Consider the following 9,439-nt stretch of genomic DNA (forward strand, 5'->3'; position numbering starts at 1 on the left):
CAAACAATTCACCCTGTAGAGAGATCAGCTAGAAGAAGTTACCTTGTAGGGAATTCATGCAACTATAGAAAGAGATAATTCAGCTAGAAGAAATCACCTTGTAGAGTTCAGCTACAAAGAAACCACAATGTAGAGAGTTCAGATACAAAGAAACCACCATGTAGAGAATTCGTTTACAAACAAGTCACCCTATAGAAAGATCAGCTAGAAGAAGTTACCTCGTAGAGAGTTCAGTTACAAAGAAACCACCATGTAGAGAATTCATTTACAAACTAGTGACCCTGTAGAGACATCAGCTAGAAGAAGTTACCTTGTAAAGAGTTCAGCTACATAGAAACCATTCTGTAAAGAGCTCAGCTACAAACAAATCACCCTGTAGAGAGATCAGCTAGAAGAAGTTACCTTGTTGATAGTTCAGCTACAAAGAAACCATCATGTAGAGAGTTCAGCTACAAACAAATCTACCTGTAGAGAGATCAGCTAGAAGAAGTTACCTTGTAGAGAGTTCAGCTTCAAACAAATCACCCTGTAGAAAGATCAGCTAGAAGAGGTCACCTTGTAGAGAGTTCAGTTACAAAAAAACCACCATGTAGAGAGCTCAACTACAAACTAGTGACATTGTAGAGACATCAGCTAGAAGAAGTTACCTTGTAGAGAGTTCAGCTACAAAGAAACCATTCTTTAAAGAGCTCAGCTGCAAACAAACCACCTGTACAGAATTCAGCTACAAATAAATCACCCTGTAGAAAGATGAGCTAGAAAAAGTTACCTTGTAGAGAGTTCAGTTACAAAGAAACCACCATGTAGAGAATTCAGCTACAAACTAGTGACCCTGTAAAGACATCAGCTAGAAGAAGTTACCTTGAGAGAGTTCAACTACAAAGAAACCATCATGTAGAGAGTTCAGCTACAAACAAATCTACCTGTAGAGAGATCAGCTAGAAGAAGTTACCTTGTAGAGAGTTCAGCTTCAAACAAATCACCCTGTAGAAAGATCAGCTAGAAGAGGTCACCTTGTAGAGAGTTCAGTTACAAAAAAACCACCATGTAGAGAGCTCAACTACAAACTAGTGACATTGTAGAGACATCAGCTAGAAGAAGTTACCTTGTAGAGAGTTCAGCTACAAAGAAACCATTCTTTAAAGAGCTCAGCTGCAAACAAACCACCTGTACAGAATTCAGCTACAAATAAATCACCCTGTAGAAAGATGAGCTAGAAAAAGTTACCTTGTAGAGAGTTTAGTTACAAAGAAACCACCATGTAGAGAATTCAGCTACAAACTAGTGACCCTGTAAAGACATCAGCTAGAAGAAGTTACCTTGAGAGAGTTCAGCTACAAAGAAACCATTATTTAAAGAGCTCAGCTGCAAACAAATCACCTATACAGAATTCAGCTACAAACAAATCACCATGTAGAGAGATCAGCTAGAAGAAGTTAACTTGTAGAGAGTTCAGCTACAAAGAAACCATCATTTAGAGAGTTCAGCTTCAAACAAATCACCTGTAGAGAGTTCAGCTACAAAAAAATCTCCCTGTAGAGAGATCAGCTAGAAGAAGTTACCTTGTAGATCGTTCAGCTACAAACAAATCACCCTGTAGAGAGATCAGCTAGAAGAAGTTACCTTGTAGAGAGTTCAGCAACAAAGAAACCACTATGTAGAGAGTTCAGCTGCAAAGAAATCACCCTGTATAAAATTCTGCCACGAACAAATTGCCCTGTAGAAAGATCAGTGAGAAGAAGTTACCTTGTAGATAGTTCAGCTACCAACAAATCACCATGTAGAGAGATCAGCTAGAAGAAGTTAACTTGTAGAGAGTTCAGCTACAAAGAAACCATCATTTAGAGAGTTCAGTTTCAAACAAATCACCTGTAGAGAGTTCAGCTACAAACAAATCTCCCTGTAGAGAGATCAGCTAGAAGAAGTTACCTTGTAGATCGTTCAGCTACGAACAAGTCACCCTGTAGAGAGATCAGCTAGAAGAAGTTACCTTGTAGAGAGTTCAGCTACAAAGAAAACACCATGTAGAGAGTTCAGCTGCAAAGAAATCACCCTGTAGAAAATTGTAGAGAGTTCAACTAGAGTTCAATTGTATCAATTGTAGAGAGTTCACGGTAGTGTGTCGTGCGGCCCAAGAAGCCGGCGCGTAACACCCGTGAGTATATTGACAGGAAGAAAGAAAACGCAATTTTCGCACCTCCGTAGCTCTGTGCTTCCTTGATGAAACAAGACGATTTTTGCTGTGGACATGCCCCCCAACTGCAGCACTCCACATTCCAAATTTGAGCGAAATCGCTTCGCGCGTTCCCGAGATATGCGACTTCAAAAATTGGCTCAGTTTCTTCGTTTTTTTTTTCTTCTTCTTCTTCTTCTTCTTCTTCTTCTTATTTTTCTTTTTCTTGTCGCACACTTACAAAAACTGCTATAAAACTCGCACGCCATATCCGATTGCCTTGAAATTTGGCACACAGAAGGGGGATATAAAGGCGCATCTCGGTACCAACTTTGGCTGGAATACGATAAACAGGCAAAGAGTTATGAGCGATTATTCACGAAAATTAACACCAATATGTTGTCACGCCTACAGGGTAAACCGCGTATGGGAAGAAGCTGAAAATCGGTGGGTGAATAGGTTAACTATTGAACCTCAAACCTTTTGTGGTTTGAAAGAAATCGAGCTAAAAACCAGGAAGATACAACGAAAAAACCAACAGTGTGTAACAATTACGCAATCGAGATTAGCTAATAAAAAACGACTGCTTGCCACGCCTACCAGGTAAACCGCTTGGGGTAATGCTTTGAAAATCGCTGTACAGATGGAGTTATCATCTTAGAAAGGCTCTTCAATGGTGTAGAAGAATCAGACTTAAAACCACGGAGTTATAACACGAAATCCAACTTAGTGTAGCAAGTGTGAGATCGAGATACTCTAATAGAGCAGTCATCCTAATAGAGCAGTCATCCTAATAGAGCAGTCACCCGAAGAGAATTCAAGAGATCAGCTAGAAACAAGTAACCTGTATAGAGATCAGCTACAAACAAGCCACCCTGTAGAGAGATCAGCCACAAACAATTCACCCTGTAGAGAGATCAGCTAGAAGAAGTTACCTTGTAGGGAATTCATGCAACTATAGAAAGAGATAATTCAGCTAGAAGAAATCACCTTGTAGAGTTCAGCTACAAAGAAACCACAATGTAGAGAGTTCAGATACAAAGAAACCACCATGTAGAGAATTCGTTTACAAACAAGTCACCCTATAGAAAGATCAGCTAGAAGAAGTTACCTCGTAGAGAGTTCAGTTACAAAGAAACCACCATGTAGAGAATTCATTTACAAACTAGTGACCCTGTAGAGACATCAGCTAGAAGAAGTTACCTTGTAAAGAGTTCAGCTACATAGAAACCATTCTGTAAAGAGCTCAGCTACAAACAAATCACCCTGTAGAGAGATCAGCTAGAAGAAGTTACCTTGTTGATAGTTCAGCTACAAAGAAACCATCATGTAGAGAGTTCAGCTACAAACAAATCTCCCTGTAGAGAGATCAGCTAGAAGAAGTTACCTTGTAGAGAGTTCAGCTTCAAACAAATCACCCTGTAGAAAGATCAGCTACAAACAAATCTCCCTGTAGAGAGATTAGCTAGAAGTTATCTTGTAGAGAGTTCAGCTACAAAGAAACCATCATGTAGAGAGTTCAGCTACAAACAAATCTCCCTGTAGAGAGATCAGCTAGAAGAAGTTACCTTGTAGAGAGTTCAGCTTCAAACAAATCACCCTGTAGAAAGATCAGCTAGAAGAGGTCACCTTGTAGAGAGTTCAGTTACAAAAAAACCACCATGTAGAGAGCTCAGCTACAAACCAGTGACCTTGTAGAGACTTCAGCTAGAAGAAGTTACCTTGTAGATAGTTCAGCTACAAAGAAACCATTCTTTAAAGAGCTCAGCTGCAAACAAATCACCTGTAAAGAATTCAGCTACAAATAAATCACCCTGTAGAAAGATGAGCTAGAAAAAGTTACCTTGTAGAGAGTTCAGTTACAAAGAAACCACCATGTAGAGAATTCAGCTACAAACTAGTGACCCTGTAAAGACATCAGCTAGAAGAAGTTACCTTGAGAGAGTTCAGCTACAAAGAAACCATTATTTAAAGAGCTCAGCTGCAAACAAATCACCTATATAGAATTCAGCTACAAACAAATCACCATGTAGAGAGATCAGCTAGAAGAAGTTAACTTGTAGAGAGTTCAGCTACAAACAAATCACCCTGTATAGAGATCAGCTAGAAGAAGTTACCTTGTAGAGAGTTCAGCTACAAAGAAACCACCATGTAGAGAGTTCAGCTGCAAAGAAATCACCCTGTATAAAATTCTGCCACGAACAAATTGCCCTGTAGAAAGATCAGTTAGAAGAAGTTACCTTGTAGAGAGTTCAGCTACAAAGAAACCATTCTGTAAACAGCTCAGCTGCAAACAAATCACCTGTACAGAATTCAGCTACAAACAAATCACCCTGTAGAGAGATCAACTAGAAGAAATTACTTTGTAGAGAGTTCAGCTACAAAGAAACCACCATGTAGAGAGTTCAGCTGCAAACAAATCACCCTGTAGAAAATACAGCCACAAACAAATTGCCCTGTAGAAAGATCAGTTAGATGAAGTTACCTTTTAGAGAGTTCAGCTACAAAGAAACCACCCTGTAGAGAGATCAGCTAGAAGAAGTTACCTTGTAGAGAGTTCAGCTTCAAACAAATCACCCTGTAGAAAGATCAGCTACAAACAAATCTCCCTGTAGAGAGATTAGCTAGAAGTTATCTTGTAGAGAGTTCAGCTACAAAGAAACCATCATGTAGAGAGTTCAGCTACAAACAAATCTCCCTGTAGAGAGATCAGCTAGAAGAAGTTACCTTGTAGAGAGTTCAGCTTCAAACAAATCACCCTGTAGAAAGATCAGCTAGAAGAGGTCACCTTGTAGAGAGTTCAGTTACAAAAAAACCACCATGTAGAGAGCTCAGCTACAAACCAGTGACCTTGTAGAGACTTCAGCTAGAAGAAGTTACCTTGTAGATAGTTCAGCTACAAAGAAACCATTCTTTAAAGAGCTCAGCTGCAAACAAATCACCTGTAAAGAATTCAGCTACAAATAAATCACCCTGTAGAAAGATGAGCTAGAAAAAGTTACCTTGTAGAGAGTTCAGTTACAAAGAAACCACCATGTAGAGAATTCAGCTACAAACTAGTGACCCTGTAAAGACATCAGCTAGAAGAAGTTACCTTGAGAGAGTTCAGCTACAAAGAAACCATTATTTAAAGAGCTCAGCTGCAAACAAATCACCTATATAGAATTCAGCTACAAACAAATCACCATGTAGAGAGATCAGCTAGAAGAAGTTAACTTGTAGAGAGTTCAGCTACAAACAAATCACCCTGTATAGAGATCAGCTAGAAGAAGTTACCTTGTAGAGAGTTCAGCTACAAAGAAACCACCATGTAGAGAGTTCAGCTGCAAAGAAATCACCCTGTATAAAATTCTGCCACGAACAAATTGCCCTGTAGAAAGATCAGTTAGAAGAAGTTACCTTGTAGAGAGTTCAGCTACAAAGAAACCATTCTGTAAACAGCTCAGCTGCAAACAAATCACCTGTACAGAATTCAGCTACAAACAAATCACCCTGTAGAGAGATCAACTAGAAGAAATTACTTTGTAGAGAGTTCAGCTACAAAGAAACCACCATGTAGAGAGTTCAGCTGCAAACAAATCACCCTGTAGAAAATACAGCCACAAACAAATTGCCCTGTAGAAAGATCAGTTAGATGAAGTTACCTTTTAGAGAGTTCAGCTACAAAGAAACCACCCTGTAGAGAGATCAGCTAGAAGAAGTTACCTTGTAGATCGTTCAGCTACAAACAAATCACCCTGTAGAGAGATCAGCTAGAAGAAGTTACCTTGTAGAGAGTTCAGCTACAAAGAAACCACCATGTAGAGAGTTCAGCTGCAAAGAAATCACCCTGTAGAAAATTCTGCCACAAACAAATTGCCCTGTATAGAGAGATCAGTTAGAAGAAGTTACCTTTTAGAGAGTTCAGCTACAAAGAAACCATTCTGTAAAGAGCTCAGCTGCAAACAAATCACCTGTACAGAATTCAGCTACAAACAAATCACCCTGTAGAGAGATCAGCTAGAAGAAATTACCTTGTAGAGAGTGAAGCTACAAACAAATCACCCTATTGAAAAATCAGCTTGTAGAAGTCACCTTGTAGAAAGTTCAGTTACAAAGAAACCATTCTGTAAAGAGCTCAGCTGCAAACAAATCACCCTGTATGAGAGATCAGCTAGAAGAAGTTAACTTGTAGAGAGTTCAGCTACAAAGAAACTATCATTTAGAAAGTTCAGCTTCAAACAAATCACCTGTAGAGAGTTCAGCTACAAACAAATCTCCCTGTAGAGAGATCAGCTAGAAGAAGTTACCTTGTAGAGAGTGAAGCTACAAACAAATCACCCTATTGAAAAATCAGCTAGAAGAAGTCACCTTGTAGAAAGTTCAGTTACAAAGAAACCACCATGTAGAGAGTTCAGCTACAAACTAGCCACCTTGTAGAGACATCAGCTAGAAAAGTTACCTTGTAGAGAGTTCAGCTACAAAGAAACCATTCTGTAAAGAGCTCAGCTGCAAACAAATCACCTGTACAGAATTCAGCTACAAACAAATCACCCTGTAGAGAGATCAGCTAGAAGAAGTTAACTTGTAGAGAGTTCAGCTACAAAGAAACCATCATTTAGAAAGTTCAGCTTCAAACAAATCACCTGTAGAGAGTTCAGCTACAAACAAATCTCCCTGTAGAGAGATCAGCTAGAAGAAGTTACCTTGTAGAGAGTGAAGCTACAAACAAATCACCCTATTGAAAAATCAGCTAGAAGAAGTCACCTTGTAGAAAGTTCAGTTACAAAGAAACCACCATGTAGAGAGTTCAGCTACAAACTAGCCACCTTGTAGAGACATCAGCTAGAAAAGTTACCTTGTAGAGAGTTCAGCTACAAAGAAACCACCCTGTAGAGAGATCAGCTAGAAGAAGTTACCTTGTAGATCGTTCAGCTACAAACAAATCACCCTGTAGAGAGATCAGCTAGAAGAAGTTACCTTGTAGAGAGTTCAGCTACAAAGAAACCACCATGTAGAGAGTTCAGCTGCAAAGAAATCACCCTGTAGAAAATTCTGCCACAAACAAATTGCCCTGTATAGAGAGATCAGTTAGAAGAAGTTACCTTTTAGAGAGTTCAGCTACAAAGAAACCATTCTGTAAAGAGCTCAGCTGCAAACAAATCACCTGTACAGAATTCAGCTACAAACAAATCACCCTGTAGAGAGATCAGCTAGAAGAAATTACCTTGTAGATAGTTCAGCTACAAACAAATCACGCTGTAGAAAGATCAGTTAGAAGAAGTTACTTTGTAGAGAGTTCAGCTACAAAGAAACCATTCTGTAAAGAGCTCAGCTGCAAACAAATCACCTGTACAGAATTCAGCTACAAACAAATCACCCTGTAGAGAGATCAGCTAGAAGAAATTACATTGTAGATAGTTCAGCTACAAACAAATCACGCTGTAGAAAGATCAGTTAGAAGAAGTTACTTTGTAGAGAGTTCAGCTACAAAGAAACCATTCTGTAAAGAGCTCAGCTGCAAACAAATCACCTGTACAGAATTCAGCTACAAACAAATCACCCTGTAGAGAGATCAGCTAGAAGAAATTACATTGTAGATAGTTCAGCTACAAACAAATCACGCTGTAGAAAGATCAGTTAGAAGAAGTTACTTTGTAGAGAGTTCAGCTACAAAGAAACCATTTTGTAAAGAGCTCAGCTGCAAACAAATCACCTGTACAGAATTCAGCTACGAACAAATCACCCTGTAGAGAGATCAGCTAGAAGAAGTTACCTTGTAGATAGTTCAGCTACAAACAAATCTCCCTGTAGAGAGATCAGCTAGAAGAAATTATCTTGTAGAGAGTTCAGCTACAAAGAAATCATCATGTGGAGAGTTCAGCTGCAAAGAAATCACCACTGCCCAAATTTCAAGGCAATAGCTCTTTCCATTCTGAAGTTATCAATTGTCAAAGTTGGCAAATTGGATGTGTATGGAAGGCCCCTTTTCGCAAATCCGGTCCCATATGTATTATATATATAATTTGTACATTTACTGATAAAATATTTAAAGTACATCTACTTCATCTTTTCTTCTTCCTGTAGTAAAGAAAAAAAACATAGGTTAAAAAAGTCCCAAAGCTGGCCATAGGCCGGCTTTGGGGTATACAAATACAAAAAGAAATGAAATCTAATCCAAAACAGCCAAGCTGTAAAAACAGTGTGCGGCCCTCAGAAAGGCTATGGTGAAAAAAGATGTGAAATCCAAGGTGGCGGCCAAGAAATGGCTGTGATGGTAGGTTAATGGTAAAAATTTTAATAACGACAATTCAGGTGAATTTTTGTGCCGCTTCACAAAATTTACCTGAATTGTCATTATTAAAATTTTTACCATTAACCTACCATCACAGCCATTTCTTGGCCGCCACCTTGGATTTCACATCTTTTTTCACCATAGCCTTTCTGAGGGCCGCACACTGTTTTTACAGCTTGGCTGTTTTGGATTAGGCGCGCAACCCCGTGAGTATATTGACAGGAAGAAAGAAAACGCAATTTTCGCACCTCCGTAGCTCTGTGCTGCCTTGATGAAACAAGACAAATTTTGCTGTGTACATTCCCTCCAACTTCAGTACTCCACATTCCAAATTTGAGCGAAATCGCTTCAGGCATTCCTGAGATATGCGACTTCAAAAATTGGCTTAGTTTCTTCGTTTTTTTTTCTTCTTATTTTTCTTCCTCTTTTCGCACACTTACAAAAACTGCTATAAAACGCGAACGCGTTATCCGATTGTCTTGAAATTTGGCGCACAGAAGGGGGATATAAAGGCGCATCTCTGTACCAACTTTGGCTGGAATACCATAAACAGGCAAAGAGTTATGAGCGATTATGCACAAAAAATAACACCAATATGTTGTCACGCCTACAGGGTAAACCGCGTATGGGAAGAAGCTGAAAATCGGTGGGTGAATAGGTTAACTATTGAACCTCAAACCTTTTGTGGTTTGAAAGACATCGAGCTAAAAACCAGGAAGATACAGCGAAAAAATCAACAGTGTGTAACAATTACGCAATCGAGATTAGCTAATTTTTATTATTATTATTATTATTATTATGCTTGCCACGCCTACCAGATAAACCACTTGGGGCAATGCTTTGAAAATCGCTGTACAGATGGAGTTATCATCTTAGAAAGGCTCTTCAATGGTGTAGAAGAATCAGACTTAAAGCCACGGAGTTATAACACGAAATCCAACTTGGTGTAGCAAGTGCGAGATCGAGATACTCTAATAGAGCAGTCATCCTAA

The sequence above is a fragment of the Dysidea avara genome, chromosome 3 (genome assembly GCF_963678975.1).
Source record: "Dysidea avara chromosome 3, odDysAvar1.4, whole genome shotgun sequence".
NCBI classification, from domain to species: domain Eukaryota; kingdom Metazoa; phylum Porifera; class Demospongiae; order Dictyoceratida; family Dysideidae; genus Dysidea; species Dysidea avara.